This window comes from Dama dama, chromosome 33 (assembly GCF_033118175.1).
Source record: "Dama dama isolate Ldn47 chromosome 33, ASM3311817v1, whole genome shotgun sequence".
In the NCBI taxonomy this organism is placed as follows: Eukaryota; Metazoa; Chordata; class Mammalia; order Artiodactyla; family Cervidae; genus Dama; species Dama dama.
In genome coordinates this window covers 8410893-8436994 of record NC_083713.1, presented here as the reverse complement: position 1 = coordinate 8436994, position 26102 = coordinate 8410893, and the positions used below count along the sequence as shown (strand labels likewise).

At 53.5% G+C, this 26102-nt stretch overlaps 1 pseudogene; it reads right to left on the bottom strand.

Annotated features, from left to right (window-relative positions):
* Nucleotides 1-21997: 21997 nt before the first annotated feature.
* Nucleotides 21998-22116, bottom strand: LOC133051369 (5S ribosomal RNA; annotated as a pseudogene).
* Between the last annotated feature and the right edge of the window lie 3986 nt (nucleotides 22117-26102).

Genomic DNA, 26102 nt, shown 5'->3' with positions numbered 1-26102 from the left:
GGCGCCACCACCTGCGATGGCTGGCTGTGCCGTTCACCCCTGCCTTCCCCCCGAGCCCCGCATGCTCGGCACACAGGCACGGACGGGCACCTCGGCCTGGGCTGACGTGACGAGAACTATCTGAGCAGCAGCTCTGCCTGGTCCTGCGCACGATCACCGGCCTGCGGCCGCTCTGGACACAAACCCGGGACAGGGGCGTAGCTGTGCGCGTGTGGCCCAGGCAGGCCTCGGGGCCCCCGGACACCTGGCTGCACCCAGACCCAAGGCCCGCTGCTCACCACGAGGCGGGCCTTTGCGTTCTATCCCGATCTGTAAACTGTTACAACTGCCAAGACGGTGTCTAAAGAAAACATCTTAAATATACTGATGAGATGAGAAAAACTCAAACCCATGTCTTTGGACCACTGTCTTACAACAAGCCAATCTTCACACTGTATTAAGTTAAAAAGGACAATGCAGATCTGAGTGGGAATTTGCCAACCCCCAAACCCCTGCTTTTCTGTTCCAGGTGGCTTTGCACCGGAACACGGGAGTCTCCGATGGACACGGGAGGGTGAACCCACAGGGCTGGGGGGCACACGGGCCGCAGAGGACACCGCCTCGGCACCTCACCCACCTTGGGGCTCAGAGCTGAAGGGGAAACGCCAGAACACCGCCCCACAGAGTGCTGACACCAGCTGTGGACAGAACGCCCTGCCTCACTGAGCTCTCTCATCAAGGGCGATCTCAGAACTGAAAATCCTTGAAGCAGGCCTGAAGTCAATTCTCTCACTGTGGAACACTCAGAATTCTCGTAGGAGAAGAGAGCTCCTCAGAGAAGCCCAGGTTCTGGGGAGCTGAGTTCGGGTGCACCCACCGGATCTCTTCACTGATGGCGTCCAGCGGCTCCTGAAGCATCACAGGAAGAGTGTCGCCATCGGCCTGCCCACTGGGCGGCAGCTGACCGGCCGAGCTGAGGGGGGTGACCCCGTTGCCCTCGCCGACAGACACATCCTCGTCACTCTCGAAGGCCTGGGCCACGGTGGCCACCACGCGGGCCTGCTGCGCGGACTCCCAGTCCTGCTCCCTCTGGCTCTGCACCTGGGCACGAGAAGACCACGGCTCGTCAGCGACATTCAGGACAGCTCTCGTCTGTCAGGAACCGAGCACAATTTGTATGGAAGCCCCAACTTTGGATAAACGGCCATGCTTATGAGACACGGCCATCTCTTAAGCGAGCAGTACTGAAGAAACGGGCAGCAGGAGAATCGAGTTCCTAGGTGGCCTGGTGACACTCAGGTCTCAGCGTGGACGGAAGGCAATCCTATGAGGTTATTCACAAGGGTGGGCTGACCGAGTCAGAGACAAAAACCCAAAATTAAAAACATACATCCATGCCTCCATCGGGCAGGCTGAAGGAAAATAAGAAGGAAAAAATCCTTCAGCTCCGCAGCCGCTGGGTCCACGTCAGCGGTCATCACTTGTACTAGCTCCCCGAGGAGTGCTGTCCTCACAGGTTCCCAGCCCTCCGTGCTCCAGGCTGGTCTGAACACGCACAGACAGGAGCGAGCTGGGCAGCGAGGGAACTGGAGGGCCAGCCCCCCGCGGCTGTCCTCTCGGGGCACACGCACTCAGGCTGTTCTGGGGGACAGCCCCTCGCACCACAAGGGCGGCTCTGCCATCAGAGACGCACGGGAGAGTGCCTGCTGGGGCCCGTGCCGCCCTCCCGATCTCACACCTCACACCCTTCTCTCTGCAAGTCTCCCCCCTGTCCGACTCTCAACCCAGGTCCTGCCTTCTCTCCCACACGTGACCTCAAAGCATCCGAGGGGCAGCCTCGAGGTGCTGGCTGCCGGCTCCCTGGCCGCGTGGTCACAGCCCACGCCCCCTGTCTTCCTCACGACCCCTCCCAAGGGCTGGGCCACCCCCTTCGCGGGCTGCAGGACAGCCTGCCATCATCCCTGCTCCGTTCCAGCGAACCGGCTGCCTATGGGTTCACCCCCATCAGCCCGGTCAGCACATCCTCTCGCTGCTCTCACCTTCAGATGGCACAACGGGAACCAGCAGACTCCTCCTCCAGGGTACCCTGCAGCGGCCACTGAGGGTGTCTGAAGGCTGCTTGGGAGAGGCATCTGCTGTCTATATAGCGCATGATGCATCTAAATTATGCTTCTAACTGTATAGTGATACACTAACTCTAACTTACTGCTATGCGGGAAAATCACCATTTAATGAGACACGAAGACAAAGCATAAACCAGACGAACTGAACACAGCACTGATATGACCAGAGCAAGGGGGAGGATGGGGGAGGGGAGATGGATGTGTGAACTACAGTCTCCGGTGGGGGGATGGGAGGCTGGAGTCTGGATTGATGAGGGCTAAACAGGCAACAGGATGAGTCAGGAAATCAAAGCCAATGATGACAACAGACACACCGTCCGAAAACTCCACAAGGAGAAGATATTCAGAACTGTTCTTTTACAAATACTCGGAAAGAAATCAAGCATGAAACCACAGAGCAATCTTCCAAGAATTTTAAATATCAACTACTTAGGCTATGGTACAAGTTATAAAAGCAGTGTGTCAAAATACCACAAAATGGACCAGTTACCACTTCACTTGCATCTAAAATGACCCACAGTTAATTTAACTTTATGCTAACCACGCAGCTCACAGGAAATGGCTGGTAACAGAAAAAAGGGATAATGCAAGTGCAGTTTCAAGGCAGAGTGTTGTACACGTGATTCACGGGGTAAACAGCAATGCACTCAGAAACCGAGGCTCCACACACAAGAAAGCCCGCACATGTGCTTTAGAGCGGCTCGCTCTGTCACCAGAAGCCCTAGGGCGTCATCTCTTTCTGAGACTCGGAAGAGTGAGGCAGCCCGACTTCTTCCCTGGGGCTCTGGGGCACCGGGTCTTTAACTGGTTCCACACGCACAGCCGGCCGGAGCGCGTGGCCAGGCCCATCAGCAAGCAGACCAGTTTAGATTCTTGGTTCTGTTGCCACCGCATGCCCTGCACCCTGCAGCCACGCGTCCCCGATGGAAAATGTGCTGCCTGGTTTTCACTCGCCATGAGGGCGGCCTATGGTTACTTTCATGACGCTGTCTGCTCCCTGACCACAGAAACTTCCCTGCCGCTACCGAGCCCAGCACAAGCCAGGCCCACCGCTCCAGAGGCAGGCTCTGGCTGAGTTCATGATGGCGTGCTAAGCCGGTGGTCCAAATATGAAGACTGATTGGTCCCTGTGCCATTATGGAATGATTAAAGACCAGGCAGCTTTAAAAGTCTTAGACCTCTGAGCATAGTAAATGCACCTGATTTTCTTCTGGGGAAAAAGAGAAAAAAGAAAGAAAGAAAAACAGTATGCTCGGGGAGGGATGCGGCAGGGAGGAGGCAGGCACATACCGGAGTCAGGACGTCCAGCCGATCTCCCTGGAGCTCCGGGCTGTGCTGCCTCCCTCGGGGTGGGGAGCGTTCCCTGCTGGGCGGGCAGGAGCCGGCAAGTGAGGAGGCAGGACACAGGTTGAGGGAGCTCAGGGACTTAAAACGCCGAAGGCTGCCTAAGCGCGCCCCGCCCGCCCTGCTGTCAGTCTCCTCGGCCCGCTGCTCCGAGCTCTCCTTCTCCTCCTGGATCCACCTAAAAGAGAGCAAAACTCGTCAGCACAGGACCGTGTCTGGACAACAAATTTGGGCTGGCATTCTGTGTCACGATGAGCAAATTTCGGGAACATCTGCTCATTTCACATCTCGGCTAAAAGGTTCGACTTTAACTCTCTTGAATATTCACAAACTTGGAATAACTTCGCACTGAGTCTTGCAAACTGGCCCCTGGTAATTCACGTTTGATTTGACTTATTTACGCTAACATTCTGACGGGGCCTGGGTGGCGACTCTCTCCCTGTGAGGAGATACCTGAGGTTGACCACCTTCATCTTCCCTGCTCTCAGGGCAGAGGTGCACGTCAGGGCCTCAAGTCTTTGCCACTAGGAATCGGGAACTCTATATAACCAACACAGCGATTCACGAACAAGCTGGAGTTTCTAAACAAAAGTCCCCACACCAGATGAAGTGCTGAGGGGATTTTTCTTTTTTAATGGTTGAATATGTACAAACACATCACTTGGTGAAGTTCTCCACCAGCTTTGTGCGAGTTTCTGGCTTCATGTCAATGTGCCGCATTAACCTAGCATTCACGCTTCCTGCTCTTCTCCCCTAACGTGTAGTGGGTGATTTTATATAGCAGTTTAAATACTCGATGATGCCTATAAAATGATTTCCAAAATAAACTAGAGGATTCTTGCAGGTCATAACCTCTTCAGCTTCATTCTACCTATAAGTCCTGAAAGTTTCTCACTTGTGAGAGCAAGCTGAGGGACAGAATTTATCCTTTATAAAACAAGTCAACTTACTGCCTAAGGAAAATTCACTTTACCTGACAACTTGCTGTAAAAATAAACATATTCATGTGGAAAAAACCGTTCCACATTTCCTGTGGGGATGGGGAAAGCCCATCTTTCTGAGCTGGACTGAGCTGACACAAGGCCAAGGAAGCAGTCTGTCTAGGCGTGAAAAGTGCAGGCGCCACCACCTGCGATGGCTGGCTGTGCCGTTCACCCCTGCCTTCCCCCCGAGCCCCGCGTGCTCGGCACACAGGCACGGACGGGCACCTCGGCCTGGGCTGACGTGACGAGAACTATCTGAGCAGCAGCTCTGCCTGGTCCTGCGCACGGTCACCGGCCTGCGGCCGCTCTGGACACAGGCCCGGGACAGGGGCGTAGCTGTGCGCGTGTGGCCCAGGCAGGCCTCGGGGCCCCCGGACACCCGGCTGCACCCAGACCCAAGGCCCGCTGCTCACCACGAGGTGGGACTTTGCGTTCTATCCCGTTCTGTAAACTGTTACAACTGCCAAGACGGTGTGGAAGAAAACATCTTAAATATACTGATGAGATGAGAATAACTCAAACCCATGTCTTTGGACCACTGTCTTACAACAAGCCAATCTTCACACTGTATTAAGTTAAAAAGGACAATGCAGATCTGAGTGGGAATTTGCCAACCCCCAAACCCCTGCTTTTCTGTTCCAGGTGGCTTTGCACCAGAACGTGGGAGTCTCCGATGGACACGGGAGGGTGAACCCACAGGGCTGGGGGGCACACGGGCCGCAGAGGACACCGCCTCGGCACCTCACCCACCTTGGGGCTCAGAGCTGGGGGGGACACCCTACAACGCCCCCCAACAGAGTGCTGACACCAGCTGTGGACAGAACGCCCTGCCTCACTGAGCTCTCTCATCAAGGGCGATCTCAGAACTGAAAATCCTTGAAGCAGGCCTGAAGTCAGTTCTCTCACTATGGAACACTCAGACTTCTCGTACGAGAAGACAGCTCCTCAGAGAAGCCCAGGTTCTGGGGAGCTGAGTTAAAGCGCACCCACCGGATCTCTTCACTGATGGCGTCCAGCGGCTCCTGAAGCATCACAGGAAGAGTGTCGCCATCGGCCTGCCCACTAGGCGGTAGCTGACCGGCCGAGCTGAGGAGGGTGACCCCGTCGCCCTCGCCGTCAGACACATCCTCGTCACTCTCGAAGGCCTGGGCCACGCTGGCCACCACGCGGGCCTGCTGCGCGGACTCCCAGTCCTGCTCCCTCTGGCTCTGCACCTGGGCACGAGAGGACCACGGCTCGTCAGCGACATTCAGGACAGCTCACGTCTATCAGGAACCGAACACAATTTGACATGGAAGCCTTGACATTGGAGAAACGGCCATGCTTATGAGACACGGCCATCTCTAAAGCGAGCAGTACTGAAGAAACGGGCAGCAGGAGAATCCAGTTCCTAGGTGGCCTGGTGACACTCAGGTCTCAGCGTGGACGGAAGGCAATCCTATGAGGTTATTCACAAGGGTGGGCTGACCGAGTCAGAGACAAAAACCCAAAATTAAAAACAGTCCATGCCTCCATCGGGCAGGCTGAAGGAAAATAAGAAGGAAAAAATCCTTCAGCTCCGCAGCCGCTGGGTCCACCTCAGCGGTCATCACTTGTACTAGCTCCCCGAGGAGTGCCGTCCTCACAGGTTCCCAGCCCTCCGTGCTCCAGGCTGGTCTGAACACGCACAGACAGGAGCAAGCTGGGCAGCTAGGGGACTGGAGGGCCAGCCCCCCGCGGCTGTCCTCTCGGGGCACAGGCACTCGGGCTGTTCTGGGGGACAGCCCCTCGCACCACAAGGGCGGCTCTGCCATCAGAGACGCACGGGAGAGTGCCTGCTGGGGCCCGTGCCGCCCTCCCGATCTCACACCTCACACCCTTCTCTCTGCAAGTCTCCCCCCTGTCCGACTCTCAACCCAGGTCCTGCCTTCTCTCCCACACATGACCTCAAAGCAACCGCAGGGCAGCCTCGAGGTGCTGGCTGCCGACTACCTGGACCCTGTGGCCAAAGCCCTTGCCCCTGTCTTCCTCACGACCCCTCCCCAGGGCCTGGTCTCCCCCTTCGCTGGCTGCAGGACCACCTCACCTGCCATCATCACTGCTCCGCTCCAGCGAACCAGCTGCCTATGGGTTCACCCCTATCAGCCAGGTCAGCACATCCTCTCGCTTCTCTCACCTTCAGATGGCACAACGGGAACCAGCAGACTCCTCCTCCAGGGCACCCTGCAGCGCCCACTGGGGGTCTCTGAAGGCTCCTTGGGAGAGGCATCTGCTGTCCATATAGTGTATGATCCATCTACATTATGCCTGTAACTGCATAGTGATATACTAACTCTAACTTACTGCTATGCGGGAAAAACACCATTTAATGAGACACGAAGACAAAGCACAAACCAGACTAATGGGACACGGCACTGATATGACCAGAGCAAGTGGTGTGATGCTGGAGGGGAGATGGATGTGTGAACTACAGCCTCCGGTGGGGGGGATGGGAGGCTGCGGACTGGATTGATGACGGTTAAACAGACAACAGGATGAGTCAGGAAATCAAAACCAATGATGAAAGCAGACACACCGTCAGAAAACTCCACAAGGAAAAATATTCAGAACTGTTTTTTTACAAATACTCGGAAAGAAATCAAGGATGAAACCACAGAGCAATCGTCCAAGAATTTTAAAAATCAACTACTTAGACAATGATACAAATTATAAAAGCAGTGTGTCAAAAGACCACAAAATGGACCAGTTACCACTTCACATGCATCTAAAATGACCCACAGTTAATTTAATTCTATGCTAACCACGCAGCTCACAGGAAATGGGTGGTAACAGAAAAAAGGGATAATACAAGTGCAGTTTCAAGGAGAGTGTTATACACGTGATTCACGGGGTAAACAGCAATGCACTCAGAAACCTAGGCTACACAGGCAAGAAAGCAGGCACATGTGCTTTAGAGCTGCACGCTCTGTCACCAGAAGCCCTAGGTGGTCATCCTGTGTTGAGACGCGGAAGAGTGAGGCAGCCTGACTTCTTCCCTGGGGCCCTGGGGCACGGGGCCTTTAACTGGTTTCACACGCACAGCTGGCCTGAGCATGCGGCCAGGCCCATCAGCAAGCTGACCAGTTTAGAGTCATGGTTCTGTTGCCACCGCATGCCCTGCACGCTGCAGCCAGGTGTCCCAGATGGAACATGTGCTGCCTGGCTTTCACTCACCATGAGGGCTGCCTATGGTTACTTTCACGAGGCTGTCTGCTCCCTGACCACAGAAACTTTCCTACCGCTGCCGTGCCCAGCACAGGCCAGGCCCACCGATCCAGAGGCAGGCTGTGGCTGAGTTCACGATGGCTTGCTAGGCCGGTGGTCCAAATATGAAGCCTAATTGGTTCCTGTGCCATTATGGAATGATTAAAGGCCAGGCAGTTTTAAAAGTCTTAGACCTCTGAGCGGAGCAAAAGTAGCTGATTTTCCTCTGGGGAAAAACAGAAAAAACAAAGGAAGGAAAACACTGTGCTCGGGGAGGGATGTGGCAGGGAGGAGGCAGACACATACCGGAGTCATGACGCCCAGCTGGTCTCCCTCGCGTGCCAGGCTGTGCCACCTCCCTCGGGGCACGGAGCGCTCCCTGCTGGGCGGGCAGGAGCCGGCAAGTGAGGAGGCAGGACACAGGTTGAGGGAGCTCAGGGACTTAAAACGCCGAAGGCTGCCTAAGCGTGCCCCGCCCGCCCTGCTGTCAGTCTCCTCGGCCCGCTGCTCCGAGCTCTCCTTCTCCTCCTGGATCCACCTAAAAGAGAGCAAAACTCGTCAGCTGCCCTCGTCAGCACAGGACCGTGTCTGGACAACAAATTTGGGCTGGCATTCTGTGTCACGATGAGCAAATTTCGGGAACATCTGCTCATTTCACATCTCGGCTAAAAGGTTCGACTTTAACTCTCTTGAATATTCACAAACTTGGAATAACTTCCCACTGAGTCTTGCAAACTGGCCCCTGGTCATTCACGTTTGATTTGACTTATTTATGCTAACATTCTGACGGGGCCTGGGTGGCGACTCTCTCCCTGTGAGGAGATACCTGAGGTTGACCACCTTCACCTTCCCCTGCTCTCAGGGCAGAGGTGCACGTCAGGGCCTCAAGTCTTTGCCGTGGGAATCGGGAACTCTCTATAACCAACACAGCGATTCACGAACAAGCTGGACTTTCTAAACAAAAGTCCCCAGACCAGATGAAGTGCTGAGGGGATTTTTCTTTTATAAGTTTTTATGTGTAACCAACGCATCACTTGATGAAGTTCTCCACCAGCTTTGTGCGAGTTTCTGGATTCATGTCAAAGTGCCGCATTCACCTAGCATTCACGCTTCCTGCTCTTCTCCCCTAATGTCTAGCGGATGATTTTATATAGCAGTTTAAATACTCGATGATGCCTATAAAATGATTTCCAAAATAAACTACAGGATTCTTGCAGGTCATAACCTCTTCAGCTTCATTCTACCTATAAGTCCTGAAAGTTACTCACTTGTGATAGCAAGCTGATGGACAGAATTTACCATTGATAAACAAGTCAACTTACTGCCTAAGGAAAATTCACTTTACCTGACAACTTGCTGTAAAAATAAACATATTCATATGGAACCGTTCCATATTTCCTGCGGGGACGGGGAAAGCCCGTCTTTCTGAGCTGGTCTGAGCTGACACAAGGCCAAGGAAGCAGTCTGTCTAGGCGTGAAAAGTACAGGCGCCACCACCTGCGATGGCTGGCTGTGCCGTTCACCCCTGCCTTCCCCCCGAGCCCCGCGTGCTCGGCACACAGGCACGGACGGGCACCTCGGCCTGGGCTGACGTGACGAGAACTATCTGAGCAGCAGCTCTGCCTGGTCCTGCACGGGGTCACCGGCCTGCGGCCGCTCTGGACATGGACCGGGGACAGGGGCGTAGCTGTGCGCGTGTGGCCCAGGCAGGCCTCGGGGCCCCCGGACACCCGGCTGCACCCAGACCCAAGGCCCGCTGCTCACCACGAGGTGGGCCTTTGCGTTCTATCCCGTTCTGTAAACTGTTACAACTGCCAAGACGGTGTCTAAAGAGAACATCTTAAATATACTGACGACATGAGGAAAACTCAAACACATGTCCTTGGACCACTGTCTTACAACAAGCCAATCTTCACACTGTATTGAGTTCAAAAGGACAATGCAGATCTGAGTGGGAACTTGCCAACTCCCAAACCCCTGCTTTTCTCTTCCATGTGGCTTTTCACCACAACGTGGGAGTCTCCGATGGACACGGGAGGGTGAACCCTCAGGGCTGGAGGGTACACGGGCCGGGGAGGACACCGCCTTGGCACCTCACCCACCTTGGGGCTCAGAGCTGGGGCGACACCCTACAACACCCCCTCCACAAAGGGCTGACACCAGCTGTGGACAGAACGCCCTGCCTCACTGAGCTCTCTCATCAAGGGCGATCTCAGAACTGAGAATCCTTGAAGCAGGCCTGAAGTCAGTTCTCTCACTATGGAACACTCAGACTTCTCGTACGAGAAGACAGCTCCTCAGAGAAGCCCAGTTTCTGGCGAGCTGAGTTCGGGTGCACCCACCGGATCTCTTCACTGATGGCGTCCAGCTGCTCCTGAAGCATCACAGGAAGAGTGTCGCCATCGGCCTGCCCACTGGGCGGCAGCTGACCGGCCGAGCTGAGGAGGGTGACCCCGTCGCCCTCGCCGTCAGACACATCCTCGTCACTCTCGAAGGCCTGGGCCACGCTGGCCACCACGCGGGCCTGCTGCGCGGACTCCCAGTCCTGCTCCCTCTGGCTCTGCACCTGGGCACGTGAGGACCACGGCTCGTCAGCGACATTCAGGACAGCTCTCGTCTGTCAGGAACCGAGCACAATTTGATATGGAAGCCCCAACTTTGGATAAACGGCCATGCTTATGAGACACGGCCATCTCTTAAGCGAGCAGTACTGAAGAAACGGGCAGCAGGAGAATCCAGTTCCTAGGTGGCCTGGTGACAGTCAGGTCTCAGCGTGGACGGAAGGCAATCCTATGAGGTTATTCACAAGGGTGGGCTGACCGAGTCAGAGACAAAAACCCAAAATTAAAAACATACATCCTTGTCTCCATCAGGCAGGCTGAAGGAAAATATGAAGGAAAAAATCCTTCAGCTCCGCAGCCGCTGGGTCCACCTCAGCGGTCATCACTTGTACTAGCTCCCCGAGGAGTGCCGTCCTCACAGGTTCCCAGCCCTCCGTGCTCCAGGCTGGTCTGAACACGCACAGACAGGAGCGAGCTGGGCAGCTAGGGGACTGGAGGGCCAGCCCCCCGCGGCTGTCCTCTCGGGGTACACGCACTCAGGCTGTTCTGGGGGATAGCCCCTCCCACCGCAAGGGCGGCTCTGCCATCAGAGACGCACGGGAGAGTGCCTGCTGGGGCCCGTGCCGCCCTCCCGATCTCACACCTCACACCCTTCTCTCTGCAAGTCTCCCCCCTGTCCGACTCTCAACCCAGGTCCTGCCTTCTCTCCCACACGTGACCTCAAAGCATCCGAGGGGCAGCCTCGAGGTGCTGGCTGCCGGCTCCCTGGCCGCGTGGTCACAGCCCACGCCCCCTGTCTTCCTCACGACCCCTCCCAAGGGCTGGGCCACCCCCTTCGCTGGCTGCAGGACCACCTGCCATCATCCCAGTTCCGCTCCAGCAAAGAAGCTGCCTATGGGTTCACCCCCATCCGCCCGGTCAGCACATCCTCTCTTCTCTGACCTTCAGATGGCACAACGGGAACCAGCAGACTCCTCCTCCAGGGCTCCCTGCAGCGCCCACTCGGGGTCTCTGAAGGCTCCCTGGGAGCGGCCTCTGCTGTCCCCCTCCCGCCTGGTCTCCAGCTCTCTGCAAGCAGGCGCTGTGCCCCGCCCTGCCGGGCAGCTCCCGGGGGCTGCATGAACCCATGTCACCAAGCCCCCTGTCCTCCTTGTCCACCCCGCCGCCCTCCAACATGTCTCTCCCTGGCTCCAGGCCCCACCCTCCCTGGGGTTATTCCTCAGGCCCTTGCGCCCCATTTCAAAGATAAATAACACATGATGTCCACCACTACAGCCTTCGTACTTTTTGAGAATGAAAGTACACAAATGACGAACCCTTAACTGAATTACACGATGACTGTCCAAACTCACCTGTTTGTCTGCGGTCCTTAATTCCTCTTCTAAGGAACTACACCTTTCGAGAGTGTGTCGTAGTTGCTCTCTCCACTGAAATAAAAGGGGCCGAATCACTGTGTGTTGATGTGTGTACATACGTTAGTGCGCTTCTTATTCTACCCTCACCTGATTCCATGGCTACTGTAACAGAATACCTTTAATGTCTCTCATTGACCTTAAGGTGAAGAAAATCTGCTTACTAACAGCTTTAAATTCTCAGTTTCAGAGGAAAAAACTGTTATCCTAAAAGAACTGTATTACCCAGTTTTTAATTGCAAATTGGTATACAGAATAAAAAAAACCTTGAGACATTTATGCCAACTAATACTTTTTAACTGGGCACTTCCCAGGTGTCTCAGTGGTAAAGAATCTGCCTGCCAATGTGAGAGGGCAGGTTCGATCCCTGGGTCGGAAAGATCCCCTGGAGTAGAAGATGGCCACCCACTCCAGTATTCTTGCCTGGGAAGCCCCATGAAGAGAGGAGCGTGGTGGGCTACGGTCCACAGGGTCGCAAAGACTCGGACATGTCTGAGCATGTACTCAGGCAACGCTTTTTAACCATATAAAACTCTGAGTTCTTACAGAAAAGCCTGTATTTACAAGAATTCAAGAAGCTCAAAAGTCAACTAGTTCCATAAATACACGCATCGTCCACCTAACCAGGCAGCAAATGTACAAATCCAGGACGGCCGCGTGGCTGGTACCTTCTCGTCCAGGGCCTTGTGGTGCTCAAAGAGCAATCTCAGCGCCCTGAGCAGCTCCACCTCGCTGGTCATGCTGGCTGGGGACTGCGCCTGCTGCGGGCCCGCCGTCATCCGGAGGGACGGCACATACCGGGAAACCAGGATCTCCAGGTGTTCCAGCAGCAGCTGCAAGGCGGGGCCAAAGGAGCACCTTCAACCTCACACTTGAATTCAGGGCTGAGAACGCCTCTCAGCCTCACGCTAAGACCAAAACCATGCTAAGGCACGTCGGAATCCCGCCAGTTCAGTCTGAATTTAGAGTGGACTTCCCCAGTGTCCCAGGAGTTAACACTCCACACTTCTGCAGGGCTCATGGGTTTTAATCCCTGGTCGGGGAACTAAGATCCCACACAAACTGCAGCATGGACAAAAATGGAAGCTAAGAGAACTCTCCCCTCAAGTGTACTAAAATTACATTAGCTCTCATCATAAATTTGAAGCAAGGTATGAGAACCCCAAACTGATCCACCTCGGTCTGCTCAGTGGGAAGATGTGAAAAATGACTTGAAAACCAGACAGACTTTAAAGACACCAACACGGAGCCCAGCGGTGACCCCCGCGGGGCACAGGTCAACACGTGAGACTCCGCCTACTGACCCTGGTGTTGTTCCTTTCGGCTTTCAGCTCCGCGATTTCCGCTTCTCTTGTAAGAAGCTGCTCCCTGCATGCCTTTAGTTGTTGAGATGTGGCCAACTCCTAGAAAACAGGTAAATGAGGAAGTAACTAAATGCAAACACAAATGTTAAAGAGAGCGAGACTCTGAAGACTGACACTGTCCATTCTCTCCAGGCTCCACTCAAAGGATCTCCCTGCCCCTCCGGAGAAGAGGGGGTCCGCTGACCCCAAGGCCACACAGACCCCTACAACTCAGACTGGCCTGCAGCCTCCACCTCGACCTGGCAGGCACGCGGCAGGGGAGAACCCGGAATCCAAGCCAGCCTTCTCAAGACCCAGGGAAGTCTGAGAAACTTTCCTAAACATACACCTAACAACAAAGTGGATAAAGAGATTCTTCAACGACACACAGACAAGTGACCTAGAGCCCCTGGGGAGAGTGAAGAAGAAAGGTAAGGTCTACAAGGCCACCAGGCTTTGGAGTGTTCCTCTGCGAAAGAGGCTGAAGGCACCCCAAGGCCATCTGTTAGCCTGACTCCACTGAAGTCACCCAGTCATTCAATGAACTGCTTAAAATGGTAAATTCATGTTATATGTATTTTATCACAATATGTATGTACGCGGGGCCGTCCATGTGGTGAACTTGCTCAAACCGAACCACACGGACTCTTTCATTCTTCGATTGTTCTTTGCACAAATACAAAAATCCTGGGCCACGTATCCCCTACTACATACTAAGTATTCGGCACCTAGAGCACTGCCCAACACTTTTTAAGAGGCATGCAGTAGACATGTGAAGCTATGAGGGTGTATGTTATATACATGAGCACTAGGTACCCGTCACGAGAACACTGGACGAACTGGTCTCTGCTTTGTAAGATGGGAGACGTTAAGGGGCTTAGCCTTTCTGCTTCAAGGACTGACTCTCTAGCTCGATCCACACGCCTCAGAGACTCCTCCAGCCAGGGGATGCCTTGTTTGGAAGAAGAGAGACCTTAACGGGCTTAGCCTTTCTGCTCCAAGGACTGACTCTATGGCTCAGTCCACGTGCCCCAGTGACTCCTCCAGCCACTGTTTCCCTTCCTGTGGGGCCCCCGCCCATCATCCATGCACCACATGCACAGCCTCTTACAAGGTCAACCTGCTGGGGTCGATCCTGCCCAGGAGGCCAGAACGCCCTGGCCGGCAGGGCCCACAACCATGCGAACACAGTGAAACAGAACCCCAACGCTTCACCAGGTGAGGGCCAACCCGACGGGCCCAGCCCCCGGCTGCTCTCACCTCCGGCCACTCTGCTTCCAGGACTTGGGATGAGGCCAACTTATTTCTTGTCTTGGCCTTTTTCTTGGGGTTGCAGCATGGGAAAAGCGCCCAAAGGCTGGCCCTTCTGCGACCCATCCTCGCGGATGTGGGCAGCCCCCCACTCAGGGGCACCTGCTGTTTCCCAGGCAGATACCTCAGCACCTGAGGTATCACCACCGATCGCACACTATGACCACCGGTCTCACGCACACACCGCTCTCTCACACACACCGCTCTCACACACACCACTCTCACACACTGCTCTCACACACACCGCTCTCACGCACACACCGCTCTCACACACACCGCTCTCACGCACACACTGCTCTCACACACACCGATCTCACACTATGACCACCAGCTCCGCTGTCTCAAGAAGAAATGGCACGAAGGCTCTGCCTCCAGCACATCTCCCAGGAGCCCAGAACATGGAACCCACTCCGTCACAAGGGGCTCCATGGTAACAGGGGGGCTGGGCTCAGGCCCACCATCAAGGGTGCAGAGAGCGGGGAGGGGCTGCCAAAAAGATGGCAGGTGTGTGTTGGGTGCGGGAGAAGGAAGGCCGTGCCCACAGCTCAGGCCCACCGTCAAACGTGACCCTGCAAAGTCACTGGGTCACAGTCAAACCGAACAGTATAAACTGCTTCAGAAACCACCACCACTAGGGATGAGCACGTCTTCTAAGTGGGCTTCTGCTTCCTCCACCCCCGAAATAAGCCTGCAGTGAGGCTACTGAAAGGGCACCCCTGAACTCAAGGGTGTGCCCAGAACCCACCCGGCTGAGGAGCACTCACCATGCTGGCTGCCCCTCACTCTCACCCTGAGCTTGGTCCTCCCTGACTGGCTCCCTCACTCGAGCTCAGCAAGGGCTTGACCAACCTCGCTCCGGGCGCTTACAATGAACCCACAGTGGGGACAGGGTTTCATTCAACCTGCTGCGAGCTCGCGCTCTTAACTTGGACCCTGGGCCGCCAGAAGACTCGGCCCCATGGGGGCGGCATGGTGGAAGTTCAGGGGTGGCCCTGCCTCCAGCCGTGACAGCCAGCGCCTCCCAGATCCCGCCAGGGGCTGCCCTGCCCTCCCTCCGCGCCCGAGTCTCCCACCCCCTCTCCTGGCCCCACTCCCAGCCTCGCGGCTCTCCACGCGCCAGGGCATAGCCCATACTGCTCCTGGCTCAGCCCGGACCTCTGCGGTCACTTGAGGACTCAGTCCCCTGGGTGCTTGGGGTCGTATGTCCGCCCATCTCAGCAATGACAGACTCTGGGGAGACAGGGTACAGTTTCGGGTCCCGCCCTCAGTGCACCCTGAACACGTTCTCTTTTTTTCGCTTTATCTACTGGAGTTCTCTGAGACGTCTTTTGAAAACCTCAACTGTGGCTTTCAAAAACACTGTAAAATCACTGTGCTCAACTTGAAGAATAAAATCTTCATTGTCAACCTGAAAGTGAAACTGGAGGGAAGATTAAAAGCAGTCACTTTTCTTTTTTTTTTTAATCGACGAAAGAGCATTTATTTACCTATTTATATATCTGCCTTGGTCCAAAAAATACTAACGGTGGTAAAAGCAGTCACTTTTCAAACTGAAAAAGAAAACCCACATGTGACCCCATCACAGAACACAGGTCACGCAGCCCCGCCCTCCTCAGCTTCTCGTCCACCACCAGCATCCTGTCATCGCAAGGCCTGCCCTGGGCTGGCAGGCGCAGGGGAAGCGGGCACACCGGCTCCTCCGTCCCCAGGCTGCGTGGGCCGCTTGCTCCACCTTCTTCCCAAATTCAAGTGGCACTGAAAGAGCGTGGGCAAGCTGGGGATTCTGATCCGAAACACAACCGTGGGTACTAAGCAAGGACCCCTGCCTCTTGTTTTCCTGGGATCAAATAAAGATGATCAGTATAATTACTGTGATGCTTACATGTGGCCTCAGATGAGAGAAGACACCCAGGGCTTCCCCACTTCCAGTTACAGACGCAAGCAGCTTGTAGGTCAGCCTACCCAGAGCTAGAAAAGCTAAATACATTTTAAAAGAGGTCCTCAGGCAGCCACAATCCAAGATTTCAAGCAACAGGGAAGCCCAGTGAGGCAGCTGGAGACTGAGAGGTCCGCTCCTTCCCCCGGGGCATCTGAACAAAGCTGACTCTGCGAACAAAAGGCAGGGGAAAGTCCAGCAGAGGGGACTGGCTAACACAGCTCTGGACGGTTCCTCCGGCTGGGAAGACAAACATATGAGCGCAGGCCTGACAAGTCAGTCCGGATGGTAGAGACCAATCTCCCCAAGAAAAGTTGGGCACAGAAAACGTACCCAACACTCTGCCCAAACTGGCTGAGCGCTGAGTATCAATCACCTCGTGGTCTTCAGGAGGCGGACGGTGGGATTCAGGACCTGCCGAGAAGGAGGGGCCCTGGGAGGGCCCCCAGGCTTCCAGACGGAGACGCCGGAGGGCTCCTCCCTGGGGTCGGGTGGGGGGAGGCGGGGAAGGTGGGTGAAGGCTGCTGAGACTCAGCTTACAAGGACCCCCCCCAGCCTCAAGTCACTCAGGCCCTGAGTGAACAGAGAGCTCTGTCCCCACTAGAGGTCTACGTCAGAGGAAAGTCTGGGGAAGACAGCATCACTCAGGACCTCTAGGGTTTTCCAAACGTAGTGTCCAACATGCAACCAACAAAGCAAAAAAGGGTGTAACAACAAACAGGACCAAGAGAAAAAGAACTGAAACAGATCCAGAGGTAGCAGATGTCTATCAGAATATCAGAGGTATGCTAGAGGTATCAGATGCAAACGTCACCAGTTCAAAAAATATACTTGACCAAAGGAGAAATTTCTGAGAATCAAAACCGATGCTACAACTTTAAAATAACAGGGACTGAATTTACGAACTCAGTCTCTGGGCTTAACATCAAACTGGACGTACCTGAAGAGAGGATCAGTGAACTGAAGGATGGATCAGTTAAAAAATATATATAAGAGGGAAAAAAGTACAGAAAGAGCCCGTTGTGAAACTATGTTGTTAAAAGCTATAAATGGGTCCCCTTATGAGGGAGAAAAGACAGAAAGGGGAATAAGAAATGCCTCCAGGGGTTGGAACTAAAGAGCCTCTTGATGAAAGTGGAAGAGGAGAGTGAAAAAGCTGGCATAAAACTCAGCATTCAAAAAATGAAGATCATGGCATCCGGCTCCATCGCTTCATGGCAAATAAATGGGGAAACAATGGAAACAGTGACAGACTTTATTTTCTTGGGCTCCAAACTTACTGCAGATGGTGAAATTAAAGGACACCTGCTCCTTGGAAGGAAAGCTATGATGAACCTAGGCAGCATGTTAAAAAACAGAGACATTACTTTGCCGACAAAGGTTCATTTAGTCAAAGCTGTGTTTTTTCCAGTAGTCATGTATGGATGTGAGAATTGGCCCATGAAGACAGCTGAATGCCGAAGAATCAATGCTTCTGGACTGTGATGTTGGAGAAGACTCTTGAGAGCCCCGTGGACTGCAAGGAGATCCAACCAGTCCATCCTAAAGCAAATCAGTCCTCAATATTCACTGGAAAGACTGATGCTGAAGCTCCAATACTTTGGCCACCTGATGCGAGAAACTGACTCACTGGAATAGAACCTGATGCTGGAGAAGACTGAAGGCGGGAGGAGAAGGGGACAACAGAAGACCAGACGGTTGGCTGGCATCACCGACTCGATGGACATGAGCTTGAGCAGGCTCCGGGAGCTGGTGATGGACAGAGAAGCCTGGCGTGCTGCAGTCCATGGGGTCGCAACGGGTCAGACGCTGAGTGACTGAACTGACTGGCACGGACGGGGGCAAGAGTTGGCTCAAGAATCAGACTATTGACTCAAAAATGAAAACCACACATTGGTTTCAGCAGCTCTGCGGGTGCCTGAGGCGAGAAGAAAATGTTCCAGCGCTCAGAGGAAAAAAGGTGTGGCTTTTAATGGCACAGCAACGCCGAGAGCTGACTTTGCAAGAACAACGAAGTCAGGAGATCATTGACGGGCGCCTGTAAAATGCTGCAAAGAAACACCACCAACCTGGAGTTCTACACCCAACAAAAACATGCTTCCAAGGGGAAAGAAAATAAAGACTTTTAGGGCAAATGGAAATGAGACAACTCTTCACCCACAGACATGAACTAAAAAGATATTAAGGCCGTGCTTTGGGAAAAAGAAAAGTAGTCTCTGACTGAAATATAAAAAACAAGTAAAGACCAACCATGAGGTAACTCTGACAGTACACATTAACTCTACAATCATGACAACACCAAAAATATATCTACAGTTTTAAAGGATAACAGTGACAAGGAGCAAACAGCCGTGTCAGGGAGGCAGTAACAGCACTAAGTTAGACTTAAATGTAAACCACGCGCCGTATCTGCGCACACTCACCCAACCACCTGGCAGAGGAGGAAGAACTAGAAAAGCACCTCATCCTTCTAACAGAAGGCCCGAGACAAGGACACAGAAGAGGCGGGACAGACAGAAAACAAACAGCAACACGCTGTCTGCACACGGGAACATCAAACTGTAAACAGAGCAAAGGTTCTCACGGAAAGATAAAAAGTGTCAAACTGATTAACATCAAAACTCTACACTATTCACAGAGGTACATGTGAAGATGGAAGACCACAGACAGGTGATACGAAAAGATACGCAGGCAAACAAGGACAGAAAACTGATGTGGCAATATCACTGTCAAACAGTGCCCTGAGTAAGAAGCATTCCTAGCGATAAAAGGAAGCATCTCATACTGATACAAGTTCAGTCTACCAAAAAGATGAGGATTCTAAATTTGAATGTACCTAATAACATAACCTCAAAATATCAATACATAAAAACTGACAGAAACAGAAAAGGAGTAACAGCCAGGTTCACAATCGCAATGGCAGACGTTAAAGACACATCTCTCACGGAGCTGGGCTCCCTGGTGCGTGGGCACCTGCAGCCATGAAGGACCTGAAGTGCGGCCGGCGCTGCGCTGAGGCGTGCTGCACACGTGAGACACGCACTGGAGTTTAAAGACGCAGCGTGAAGAAGAGAACAGAAACTGATTCATTGGGTTCCATCATGCTGATTGATCACACACGGAAAGGGTACTGCTTTGGGTGTGTTAAAATAAAACGTATTACGGATGATTTCACCTACTTCTGCTTTACTCAACGTGGCTACCGAAATCTGAATTATATGATTGACAAACCTGATCTAAGTGATACGCACGGAACACTGCATTCCCCCTGATACGCGTGATTTTCAGGGGCCCAAGGAACATATAACAAAAGGAATATATATTGGGCCACTAGGAAAGCTCGAATTATTTCAAAGGACTGAAATAATGCAGGGTATGCTTAGGGATTGCAATGGGCTGACGGTCTATGTGCCCTCAAACTTCACCCCGCACGTGGAGATGATACTCGGAGGCAGGGACTCTGGGAGGGGTCAGGTCAGGAGGGAATGGGCTCCCGTGATGCGAGAACAGGGAGAAGCAGCAGGCAGTCTAGGAACCAGGAACCAGGCCTCACCAGACGTGGCACCTGCTGGTGATCTTGGGACTGCCCAGCCTCCAGTACTCTAAGAAACAACTTTCTCTTGTCTAGCAGCTAGTCTACAGTATTGGTAACAGTAGCCCTAAAAGCCTAAGACAGGGCTCTTCATGGAATTAAGCTAGGAATCAAAAAAGGGTCACTAGAAAAACCTTCCCAAACATTGGGAAGTTAAATGACATACTTCTTGAAGAACTTCATGAATAATAATTTTAAAAAACACAACGAAAATTAGAAATACTTTTCCATAAAAGATAATGAAAGTCTGGCTTATTCAAACTTCTGGGACCCAGTGAACTATGTTTACAGGGTCTTAAAGCCTTAAACACATATCCTGGAAAAGAAGGAAGGCTAAAAATCAATTAAGCCTCTATCCCAAGAAACCAGAAAAGAAGCAGAGCAAACGACACACAAGGCAGATAGAAGAAAAAGGAGCAGAAAATAAGGAAACAGTAAGCACATACGAATTTTTTTAAAAAACAATGCCAAAAGTTGGCTCTTTGAAAGGATTGAGAAAAATGATAAACCCCTAGAGAAACTGATTAAGAAAAAGAGACAGGGCACAAATCACCAATATCAAGGATTTTTAAAAGGGGAGACAACCCATCTTGCAGACAAGAAAGATATTATGAACACAGTTCACTTACCAATTGTAGAGTCTGCTGGCCTCACTAAATTCCTAGCAGTGGGAAATGCTTTACCTAAATAGACCCAAGAAGACATACAAAATCAGAAATTTTTATTTGCATGAAAAAAATTAAATCTGAAGTGAAAAGCCTCCCCACAATGAAACCTACTTGTTTTGCCAATCAATTCTTCCAAAAAGCCAGGGAAGTAAACAGCAATCTCACAGGAACTCTTGGGGTAAACCAGGAACACTCTCCTCCTTGTTTCATAAGACTAGCATAACCTTGATACTAAAACCAACAAGGAAAAGAAGTACAAGAAGGTCAAATTGCTGACTCTGAGTAGAGATGCTGCTGCTGCTACTGCTAAGTCACTTCAGTCGTATCCGACTCTGTACGACCCCATCCCTGGGATTCTCCAGGCAAGAACACTGGAGTGGGTTGCCATTTCCTTGGGCAACTTTCAAGACAAGACTCTTAAACCATGTCCAGAATTCACTTCATACCGTTGCCATTTCCTTCTCCAGTTTATAACAAGTATGCTTCCACAAAACCTAGAGAGGCCCAAAGGAAGACAGGTGGGGTGTATAAAAGCCTCAGCACTTAAGACTCAAGAGGCATAAAAACTTCCTAGCCAAAGAAATGAAAGTCTGATGGTGGAATTCGGAAGAGAGATATGAATAGCTTTGGGAGTACACAATGGCCCCTGACACCTCAATGTAGGGGAGGCTCATGGCACAGACACTGAGTCTTTGGGTAGGAGTGAGATGGGGGCTGAAGACAGAGGTGGCTGCAGCCAGGCGCATTAAGAACCTTAAGAACCCTGCATTGCACCTCCCTTTTGCTTTGACTTGCCTGCCGGTCAGGCCAGCCGGCCACACCTCTTCAAGGGCCTCGGGCTGCAATTGAGCAGCACGACCTGCGACCGGACTCCAGTCCGGTCTGCATTGGCATACGCCACCGCCACTCTACCTACATCCGCCCTGTTCTTCACCTGACCACGGGTCTTTTGAAACCGAACGTGAGGGTTGTGAGGGTGGTCTTTGCGAGACTAGGACTCTCTCCCCTCTTTCTGAGTCTCCCTTCCCTGTGCTTTGCAGCTCCTCACCTGTCCGGGGCGGGGGGCGGGGTGAGTCTGTGTGTCTCTGTGTGTGTCTTTGTGTGTGTGTCTTTGTGTGTCTGTGTGTCTGTGTGTGTGTGTGTGTGTGCCCGCTGTCGCCTGGGAGTACTGGGCTGGGGCAGCCCCTGGGATTGCCTGAGGCATGCCAAGGGAGCCCCAGATGGAGACCCGACTGTCATCTGGTTTCCTGGAAGCCAAATCCGGAGGCAACCCAGGCCTGCGGCGGGAGTGGGGGCCCCGGCCACCCACCGGGGGAGGGGCTGGGGCTGCGGGGACCCAAGAGTTGGGCCGCTGCTGTCTTCGAGGGCCGCCGGCAGGTTGGCTAGCCGGCTGGAAGGCAGGCGACAGCTCTGAGCCCGCCGGGTGCGAGGGGCCAGGGGCAGGTGGGGCTCGGGGCGGCCAACCGCGCCGGGGGTGGGGGGTGGGGGGGTGGGGGCAGGGCTAAAGGACAGGGGAGGCAGGAAGCCTACAGCACCCGGTATTCCCAGGCGGTCTCCCACCCAAGTACTAACCAGGCCAGACCCTGCTTCGCTTCCCAGATCAGACAAGATCTGGCGCGTTCAGGGTGCTATGGCCCTAGACGGAGGTGGCTGCAGCCAGGCGCCTTAAGAACCTTAAGAGCCCTGCGTTGCGCCTCCCTTTGGGTCTGACTTGCCTGCCGATCAGGCCAGCCGGCCACTCCTCTCCAAGGGCCGCGGGCTGCACTGGAGCCGCACAACCTGCGACCGGACTCCGGTCGGCCAGGGCCGGCAGCCCGGGGGGCGTCCAATGCCGCCCCGCCTCCGCACACCGCCAAGCCGGCCAGAACCCGCCTGGCCCGGCCCGGGGCCCCGGAGGGCTTCCTGGATCCCGAGTGGCCGGCTGGCGGTGCATGCCTGGGCCTGGGGTTGGGGTGAGGGGCGCGGAGGTCTCCGCGCCCTCCCGCCCTGGGCCTCTCCAGGCCCGCCCCCTGTCGGCGCCCCACCCCCCACCCCCACCCCGCCCCACTCGCGTTCGTGGCTCAGGGCCATGTGGCCCCGGAGGTGTCTGATTCCGGCCCGCCGCCGACCGCGGCCCTCGATCCTCTGAGCCTCCCGCGGGCCTAGGCGTAGCGCAGCCGGGGCCCTGAGCGCCCATCCTGCCAGGCACCTGCCCGAGGCCCAAACCCACCACGAGCCACCGGCGCGGTCCACCCGAGCGCCTCAGCCCCGCCCCTTCGCCCCACCGTGGCCCCCCTTGTCCCCACGCCACCCGCCAAGCACGGGACCTTCCTGAGGGCCTTCACACTCTTCCTTAAAGAGTTCTACGTGAATTGAAGACAGGATCTACTGGATTTTCACCAACTGCTAAAACAGACAGACAGACAGTTACTTTGATCCTTCTTGCCTTACTGTGAGCTGTGACAGTAGGGAACCTCATGGCTGCTGCACTCAACGCTTTCATTCATTCTCTTGTTTAAAAACAGGGATTCATTGAGCTGCATGGGAGATGAATTCTGTCATTAGAAACTTTGCCACCAGGCGTAAGAAATATATTTATAACTCATTTCTTTCAGGAAACAGGTTTCAAGATCTCCATGAGAAGTCTTTTATTAAGATGAATCACAGCTTTTGTCAGGTTCTCCAGAAGTACTCTTATTTTTAACTCCCAAGGAGAATCGCAATAATAGAACTAAATGAACCTAGTAGGTTATTTTCTCTCTAATGGCACCCGTCTTTATTCACAGGAATCCGGTCTACGTATTTCCTGGGCTTCCCTGGTGGCTCAGGTGGTGAAGATTCTGTCTGCAATGCAGGAGACCTGGGTTCCATGGCTGGGTTGAGAAGATCGCCTGGAGAAGGGAATGGCAACCTCTTCCAGTATTCTTGCCTAGAGAATTCCATGGACAGGGGAACTTGCAAGGCTACATAGTCCATGGAGTCACCAAGACTCGGACACAACTGAGCAACTAATACACGTATTTCTTACTATTTGCTTCGTAGAAGCAATCATTCATAGCCTTTTATAGCACTTTCTAAAGAACGTGCGGTGCCTTTTTCTTTGTTGTAAGCTGCACTAGGTCTTGGTTGCCACACAAGGGATCTTTAATTGTGGCGGGCAAACTCTCACTTGCAGTGTATGGCATCTAGTTCACTGACCAGAGATTGAACCCAGGCCCCTGCATTGGGAGCAGCCACTGGATCACCAGGGAGGCCCTCTAAAGAACTCTTCAAGTGCAACTTTTTGGATGTTCACAGCAGCTCTGGGCAGTCCTAGTGATGATACTGTTCTGCACTCTCGAGCCCGTGTCCTCCCCGAGGGACAGAGGGGCCAAGCAAGCAGATAGATGCTACCCCAGCGTCAGACCGCAGGGCCAGACTGGCTGTGTAAACTCCCCTCCAGTGATGTCCTCTTTTTACTGTTCCTCTGGTAAACTCAGTACTGTTTTCCTTGGAGCGTGGGTTTAAAAAGGAAATCCTAGATGTGTTCCAACATTACTGCCCACTTTTAGGTGGATTGATATCTACCTAGGACTTGTTTATTAAACCCACCTGCCTGAGTACTGTGACTTGATTGGAGTTTTCTTGAAGTCACTCCTCAAGTATTGTGATGGCTTTCTCTGACATTAATAGATTTTTTAAAATGATACGTGTTGGGTGTTGGCGTATGGCTATGAAGAAAGGGGAGAATCTGTTGCTATTGCAAACCAATTATGGAGGCAACTTCAAAAGGAAATCTGAACTGTAACTATGTTTCTATTTATGTAAAATACTGTCCTTACCTTGCAGTCTGTAGTTGATGTGCACAGACACAGCAGTGGCTCGCGGGCTGCTCTTCTGCCATCTTCCTGTCCTCCTTCAGTCCCTGCATGTGTATAGGAACTTCAGTGAGATAATGGGGCATTTAACAGAGATTGCTCTGCGCAACACTGTCTTTAGTGTTTCTATTTTAAGTTTCCTAGGACGTTAATTTATATGCAAATAAAAGACACAATAAGAGAGTTCTGTGCCTATTGTGTATAGGTAACCTGAAAGTAAATGCAAGATATTGATCCCAGAGGGAAAATAAGTTAGAGCGTCTGTGTTCAAAGATTTTTGAAAGTTCTTATTTCAGGCTGAACCGTTGTTGGTGACCCGTGAAAGTCGCTCAGTCATGTCTGACTCTGCGAACGCATGGACTATACAGTCCATGGAATTCTCCAGGCCCGAATACTAGAGTGGGTAGCCTTTCCCTTCTCCAGGGGGTCTCTGCAACCCAGGGATGGAACCCAGGTCTCCTGCATGCCAGGTGGATTCTTCACCAGCTGAGCCACCAGGGAAGCCTGAACACTTATCAGCAGTTAAGGATTTAACAAATGCTAGATTGGAAAGCATTTGTTAAAAATAATAATTCTGCTACATTAAAATATATTTTCTTAAGTTCAAATTTTTTCAATGCAGTTGTAGGGAAGAAGTCTTTCCCCCTTATGGAAATATCAGTATGTTAATGCCTAAGAAGTCCTTTTTCGAAAAGTTACAAAAAAGACAAAAGGCGGAAAATTATGCCAATAAGGCACCACATAATGATGCAAAAAGATGGATACAGACAAGGAAAGAAGGAATAAAAACTAAGCATTATGCTACTGGGAAACCATCATGCAAGTTAATTCGGGGGGAGGGGGAACCTAATGGAAAACACTTGCTTCTATGCCATAAACCATCTTTGAATTCAGGTTTCATTGGATTTTTCTCGATAAACGTTTCGTCACCTATACGTTGGCTTGTCGTCTACTTTATGCAAAAGCCTGGAGCTCCTAACTACTAGGGGCTCTCCCATCCAAGTACTAACTATCCCTGCTTAGTTTCCCAGATCAGAAGACATCTGGCCCGTTCAGGGTGGTATGATCTTATGAGAGGGAGGCAGCTGGCGCCAGGCGCCTTCAAAGCCCTGCGCTGCGCCTCCCTTTCGCTCTGACGTGCCGGTCGAGCCAGCCCGGGCCGCACCTTTCCACGGGGCGCGCGCTGCACTTGAGCCGCCCGACTGGCGACCGAACTCGGGCCGGCCAGGCCCGGCAGCCCGGCCGACGCCGCCCCGTCCCCGCACACCGCCACCCTGGCAAGCAAGCCTGGCCCGGCCCGGGGGCCCGGAGGGTTGCCGGGACCACGAGCGGCCGGTCGGGCGTGCAGGCCTGGGCTGGGGGTTGGGGTGAGGGGCGCGGAGGTCTCGGCGCCCACCCACCCTGGGCCTCTCCAGGCCCGCCCCCCGCTCGGGCCCCCCACCCACCCCTCCGGACAGCTGCTCAGGCCCAAGTGGCCCCGGAGGTGTCTGGCTTGCGGGCGGGCCGCCGCCGGCAACTGGAGCGCGGCAGCCCCGCCCCTTTGCCCGACCGCGGGCCCCCCCTTGTCCCCACGCCGCCCGCCAAGCACGGGACCTTCCTGAGAGAGCGGACGAGCGACAGGCAGGGGCACGGACACGGACACACACACAGACACTCGCACGCACCCAGGCCAAGGGAGACAGCCGGCCGGCGCACGCTCCTCAGCCAGAGCCAGACCCACAGCGCCTGTGAGAGGCCGGGGGTCAGGAGACTCAGAGGCAGAAAGAGACGAAGGTTCAGAGACAGACTCCCA